We start from the raw sequence: 6,416 nt of genomic DNA on the forward strand, positions 1-6,416 counted from the left end.
GCAAGTATCTGGGAATAAGCTGTCTTTGTAGTTCTTTCATTGGGAATAGTTTTACATGGTATAAATAAACATATTTAGGAACATTAAATTCCATTTTTGGTATACATTCTTACTTTGAGAGATTCCACAAAGTGTAGTAAAATGCATCAAAAAAAGAATTGATGAATATTAGGTATTGTAATGAGGCAGGATGGTATAGTAGAAAGAGCATTGACTAGAGAATCACCAAACCTGGGTTTTAATCCCAAATCTGCTACTTGCTCATTACCATTCTATCCTTTCCACTTCTCTGATAAACCACAATTTTTTGCCTTCTGAATGCATATATGCATTTTTTGCAAGACATTTTTCATTCATTATTTTGCATTTCAGTGTGTAATTATCAGAGTATGTTTCAAAACCTAATACCTTCTGTGTCAAAACTTTTTGAGGTCAAAGATATTATACTATCTTAATTTTGTATCTTCTCTAGTTCTGAAATAAGTGTTCTGTATACAATATAGTCTTGATATATGTTTACACCATTGAATCAAATAGAACAGATTTTGCATTGTGGAATAATGGATGAGGTTTGACTTTGTTTCTCATATACCTTCATATTAAGTATCAGTAAATATTTGAAAGGAAACAATTTGATCACAAATGCAAATAAAAAATTAAAGAATCAGGGAAATACTATTAGAGCAGGTGTCTCCTATTCCTCTGAATAATTGGCCATCTATCAAAAGTCAGTATTTTTGCCAACCTCATTGTGCAATTTGGCACTCTCTGTGATAATAAAAATGCAAATCCTGTATAAAACACTAAAGCAGTTGGCACATTCAGAAGATGCAGTAATCTCAACCTTGCTGTCTTATACTTACACCACTTGACCTCCTGCCTCATATTTTCAATCAAAAGTTGCAAAAACCCATTGATTGTTGAACAATATGTGCAATGCTAATATCTCCTACTTCCCTATTCCTACCTTTCCTTTCAATAAGACACTCTTAAGACTATTAATACATGAGGTCATTCTTCAGGAAAATTATCAGAACCAGCTTTTGTGTTGTTTCTTTAAGTGTTTTTGAGAAAGGGGGAAAATGCAATCACATAGACTTGTGAGTCATGCTGTGTGCTCTTTTTGTCAACCTGGAAACATTGCTTTTCTGCAGCCTTTAAGAGAGTATGTACAGGCATGCTGTCAAACAAATTATTTATTCTGCACCTGTACTTCTGTAAAATTAGGATAGGGCATTACTCATTAAAATAATGTAATGAATTTTGATCTTTTCTGCTGGAAAATGAATCAGACTAACCTTTTCTTTCAATAGCCCATTAGTCAATAATAATGCATAATGCTATTTTTATAAAATATTTCAGACAGATATTTTAGACAGAGCAAAGAATCATCTGGTGAATGAAAGCATGTTGATTATTCAGGTGATTTCTGAAAGGAAGGAAAATAGACTTCAAATATGTTGTGAATTTTCCAAATCCAAGAAAAAAATGGCTTTTCTAAGTGTCTTGGATTTTTATAGTGAAGAATGGGTACGTTGTATGAATTCCATCATTTCTCAGTATCTGTCTCAGAACACTTTTTAGAACAAAAGTTAAAGATTTCTTATTATGTTAGTTTAAGACTAAGCAAGATCAAATAAGTGGACCTTGAGCTTGAATTTCAATGAAACCAATTTAATAAATCATCTGAAATTAAGAATGTACTGATGGATGTAAGTAGAATTCTTCTACACGATTCAGTTGTGGGTTTTTTTAGTATCATTAAAGAAAACCCACAAACCAATCATTCCAAGTTATCCAAAAAAATCAATGAATATTATGTTAGTTCAGTCGCTATCTTCACAGGGAACACAGGAATTCCCATTTATTCTAGGATAAGATATCAATTCAATAAGCATTTATTAACATTATACTTTGTGGCAAGCACTATTCTGGGTGTTGGGGATATGTAATACAAAACCAATATTGCCTTTTACCTCAATGACCTTGTATTCATCTCCTGCTAGGGAACAATATTTAAACAAATAAATATATACAAAGTAAATGAAAATTAGAGTGGGGAAGGATAGGAAAGGACTAACAACTCTTGGGATCAGAAATAGGTGCCTGAAAGATGTGTCACTTGAGCTGAATTTTGAAAAGAACTAGTAATTTTAAAGGTAGATGTGAATGGAGAGGAAAGGAGAAAGGGAGGGAGAGAGGAAAGAACAAAAGAAGGAAGGAAGTAAAAAAGGAAGCTAGGAAGCAAAAGAGGAAAGAAGGAAGTAAGCAAATAAGAAAGGGAGGAAAGAAGAAAGGAAGGAAGGAAGGAAGGAAGGAAGGAAGGAAGGAAGGAAGGAAGGAAGGAAGGAAGGAAGGAAGGAAGGAAGGAAGGAAGGAAGGAAGGAAGGAAGGAAAAGGAAGGAAGGAAGGAAGGAAGGAAAGAAGGAAGGAAGGAAGGAAGGAAGGAAGGAAGGAAGGAAGGAAGGAAGGAAGGAAGGAAGGAAGGAAGGAAGGAAGGAGAAACACTGATAATAAGTGTCTAAGAAAAGATTTGAATTACAGTCTTCCTGATTCAATGTCCAGCACTCTTTTCACTGTGCTACCTAGCTACCTCTGGGGTAAGGGGTCTCTCTGTCCACAATAACTTAGCTCTCTGCTTTACCCTATATTTCTCCATTTGTTTTCCAAGTGAAGTCATTTTGAGCCAACACTTCCTGGGGCCAATCAACCCTTTCTTTTCCTAACATTAATGTCCCCTGAAACACCAAAGGGATGTCTCTTTGTAGATTCTCTGGGTGATAGACTGCTCACTCTCTTGGCACAACTAGAAGTTTCTCTGCCCTCTACAATGAAAATTCTACCTTTTCTCATCCACCCAGATGCAAAGACAAATTTCTCCTTGCGTCTCACCATCCAAAGACATATGTACAAAGTTAAAATCAACCCTATGGAATCAGCTAAGGAAATCATCTCACATGTATGTGAAAAGACTAAAGCTGTTTTCCAAGAGCTCTTTTTTCTACCATACTACTTATTTCATATATCAGACATCTTCCCCCACAGTATATCCATGTTTACTTCTGTTTCACATCAAGAGGTGGTCTTTATCCTTTCCAAAGAAAACCATTCTCCATACATCCTCAATCTAATTACATTCCATTTTCTCCAGAGGATCATCATCCTCACTCTCTAATCTTCAATTTCTCCTTATATATTAGCTCCTTTCATCTGTCTACTTGTCTAAAAACACATTTATGTCCCTTCCATCCTAAAAATAAATCAAAACCACATCTAATAACCCTCTCACTTAATCTTACCATCCCTACTTATTATTGTCTAATATTTTTCTTTCCATTCTCAGGTAAATTGCTAGAGAAACCTCTTCATTTCTTGCTTCTATTAATATATTTTTCACTCTCCTATAAACCTGAAGTAATCTTGCTTTGAACCCCATTCAATTCAAACTCTTCAAAGTCAACAATAATCACTTAATTGCCGAATTTAATGGCCTTTTCTCAATCCTTATTCTATTTGACCACTTTGAATATTAACACAATTGATCACCTTCTTCAGATGGATATAATCTATTCTACATGTTTTTATGACAGTTTAATCCTTGTTAACCTACTTGTCTGACATCTCTTTTTCTAAACCTTCATCCATCGAGATCATATCCACTAAATGTGATATCTCCAAAGGCTCTGTCCTGAGTCCACTTCTCTTCGGCTAACAATTTTATTTTATTTGCTTGTCTCATCAAGTCCTCATAGGCTTAATTATCATCCCTATTATGATGATTACCATCTCTCTATATCCAGGCCCAATCTCTTTCCTGGGTGAACTCCAGACTGATACCATATGCTTCCTTTTGGACATATAGAACTGGAAGTCTGATAGGCATTTCAAACTCAACATGTTCAAACCACAACTAATATTTTCTTTGAAATCCTTCATTCTCCCATACTTCCTAATCACTGTCAAGTACATCTCATTTACATCAAATTGTAAGCTAACCATTATTCTCAACTCCTCTCTACCATTTTCTCTCTATAGCCAAGTCTTATAATTTCTTTCTTCACATCACTCAGAAATGCTACTTCTGTTCACTCACACAGCTATCATCTTCATCACTTCTCAGATGGATTGTTACAATAGAATCATTGTTCATCACTCTATCACATTTTGTTCCCCACTACACTCAGCTGCAAAGTTATTTCCCAAAGTGCAAGCCTGGCAATGGCAATCTTCACACAAACACACACACACACACACACACACACACACACACACACACACACACACACACCCTCTAGTAATTTCCTTCAGTGTCAATGACAAAAATCTTCTGGCACTGGAAACACTTGACAAACTCATTTCTTCCTACCTTTTCAGTTCCATATACTCTTCTCCCTTTTATGAACCATATAGTTAGATGCCACAGAGTAGGTGGCAATGTCTTAACTGTATATGTGTTGAAAAGTCCAGTAGGACCTCTTCCATCCTTATCAACGGAAGTGCTAACCTCTCCTTTCATACAACACATGCCACAGTTTCTCAGTATTTATTTCAGAACACTTTTAGAACAAATTTAGAAATTAAATATTTCTTATCTTGTTAGTTTAAGACTAAGCAAAGTAAAAAAAAATGAACCATGAGCTTGAACTTAAATCAAGCCAACTTAATAAATCACATAAAATTAAAAATATACTGATAAGTATAAGTAGAAATCTTTTGCGCTCTGGAGTTGTTTTTTTGTTTTTTGTTTTGTTTTGTTTTGTTTTTGTTGTTGTTGTTTGGTTGGTTGTTTGTTTTATTTTTTTAGTATCACGAAAGAAAACCCAGAAGCTAGGTGGTACAGTGGATAGAGCACTGGTTCTGAAGTTGGGAAATCTTAGTTCAAATCTTACCTCAGACACTTACTAGCAATGTGACCCTGGGCAAGTCATTTAACTCCAATTGCCTTAAACATTTGGGGCCATCTTCAGACATCCTGATGTATATCTTGCCACAGGACCCAGATGACTCTGGAGGAGAAAGTGAGATTGGTGACCTTGCACAGCTTTCTCTCACTTAAATCTAATTCAGTGCAAGTCATGACATCACCCTGATATCATAATCCTCTTCAAGAATCAAAAACAAACATCAGTGAATTCTATGATTCAGCAACATTGGCCTTTTTACTCTACTTTGCACAAAACACTCCATCTCTGGAATCAGTGACCTTATTCATAGTCCTACTTTACAAGAATATCTTCTCCCACCTTCTTCCCCCTGGCTCTCCTGGCTCTCAAGACTAGGATCAAATGTCACTTTCTTCAAAATGCTTAACTTATTTTCCCCTTCCCCACTACTACTTCTAATAGTTTCAAAAATTACTTTCCATTTCTCCGGTATATTTCTTGAAATTTTGGGTATTTTTGTGTTGTATTCCTTATTAGAATATGAGCCCGTGGAAAGTAGGGGTCATGGTTTTGCCTTTCTTTGTATCCTCACAATTTAACACTGTGTCTGACCCAACATAAGAGTTTATTGAAAACCTATTGAGGGGCAGCTAGGTGGCAAAGTGGATAGAGCACTGGCCCTTGAGTCAGTAGGACCTGAGTTCAAATTTGGCCTCAGACACTTAACACTTACTAGCTGTGTGACCCTGGGCAAGTCACTTAAACCCGATTGCCTCACCAAAATCAAAACAAAACAAAAAAACTTATTGACTGCTTGCTTAAATAGACATATAGATTTTAAGTTCTTGCACTAACACATCAGTTAAAATTATTCAAACAATAATAAAATTAATAATCATAGCTAACATTTGTATAGTGCTTACTATGTTCCAGGTACTATACTATTTTATGATTATTATCTCATGAGACCTTTACAATAACCCTAGGAGTTAGGTACTATCATTTCCCCCATTTTACTGATGAGGAAACTGAGCAAAATTGAGTTTAAAAGACTTACCCAGTGGTACATAGCTAGTAATAACATATGAGGACAGCTTTAAACTCAGATTTTCTTGACTTTTCTTGACCAAGCAAATAATGGGATTTTAATTTAAAACAAGAACGACATCAACAAATGTAGTGAAATGGAGGAAAACAATTTAAAGTATTATTTTAATGAAGGAGAAAGTTCCTGGCCAACATAATTTACAGAGTAATTCAACAAGCCAAATATAATATGTTTTTGCTTTCTTCCTCTGTACCATTACATAGTAGAGCCTTCACTACTTTACAATTTGTCATTCTCTTATTATCCCCACAGCAAAGGCTATTCTGTACTTGATCATATCTCATCTTGATTAGTGCAACTCTTTTCCCATATATTTCCTTTCTACTTCATTCAAAGTGATTATGGGAAAAATCTTTTTCACTCATTAAGGCATCCCTCCCGATTTGGCCCTGTTTAAATCACTTGGTTTACTCCCTCTTTTCTTC

The 6,416-nt window shown here is 35.3% G+C and overlaps 1 non-coding gene across 1 annotated transcript; it reads right to left on the reverse strand.

Annotated features, from left to right (window-relative positions):
* Nucleotides 1-4,398: 4,398 nt before the first annotated feature.
* On the reverse strand, nucleotides 4,399-4,523 carry LOC122752424. Its single transcript, XR_006356167.1, has one exon. It is a non-coding gene; the product is annotated as a U6atac minor spliceosomal RNA (small nuclear RNA).
* Between the last annotated feature and the right edge of the window lie 1,893 nt (nucleotides 4,524-6,416).

Source organism: Dromiciops gliroides, chromosome 3 (genome assembly GCF_019393635.1).
Source record: "Dromiciops gliroides isolate mDroGli1 chromosome 3, mDroGli1.pri, whole genome shotgun sequence".
In the NCBI taxonomy this organism is placed as follows: Eukaryota; Metazoa; Chordata; class Mammalia; order Microbiotheria; family Microbiotheriidae; genus Dromiciops; species Dromiciops gliroides.